Source organism: Dermacentor silvarum, chromosome 11 (genome assembly GCF_013339745.2).
Source record: "Dermacentor silvarum isolate Dsil-2018 chromosome 11, BIME_Dsil_1.4, whole genome shotgun sequence".
Lineage (NCBI taxonomy): Eukaryota > Metazoa > Arthropoda > Arachnida > Ixodida > Ixodidae > Dermacentor > Dermacentor silvarum.
In genome coordinates, this window is record NC_051164.1 from 23,182,004 (window position 1) to 23,182,661 (window position 658).

Here is a 658-nt window from a genome sequence, read left to right on the forward strand (position 1 = left end):
CAAGAAAAATAAGTCGCAAAGTATAAGTTCATTTATACGCAAAACTTTTTACTTTACGCGGCAAAGGATTTAAAAAATACAACAATATCTGTTAACTTAATTTCACTTTTTTTTTCGATGCTTGCGGCAGCTATCGGGCGGCGTCAATACTAGCGCGACGTGTTTCCTGCTGCAAGTTGTCGCCGAGTGTCCCCTCTTGTTGAATTTCTTTCTCTATGGCACTAGTTTGAATACGCGGGATGGCGTACACGTGTATGGTGCGAACGTAGACATGGCCGACGCGGGTCAAAGTGCAGTATCTGTTCTTATCAGCTTAATATCTGATACGGGTTGTATCTCAACCCAATATAATAAACTTATTTTTGCAAGTTGGCGGAGTGCTTGAAGCCTGCATCAAATCTACCGCACGTCGGCCACGGTTTTTTGGTCTAGCGACATTGATCCGCTGGAAACTAGCCATATACAGCTGCGCTGTAAAACTTCGCAAAACTGTAAAGCCCCGGTGCTTGAACAACACAGAGCGGCACAAGACATGTGATAGCCCGAATATAGCCATCTTCATTTAATACTTGGTTGACCTGGTTTCCTGCATCTTCTGTTCCTTGCACGCCTGATCAAGCTTCTCTGTCCTATCTTTCCGATCTTCATACTTGGCACG

The 658-nt window shown here is 44.2% G+C and overlaps 1 pseudogene; it reads left to right on the forward strand.

Annotated features, from left to right (window-relative positions):
• Positions 1–271: 271 nt before the first annotated feature.
• On the forward strand, positions 272–442 carry LOC119434197 (U2 spliceosomal RNA; annotated as a pseudogene).
• The last annotated feature ends 216 nt before the right edge of the window (positions 443–658 follow it).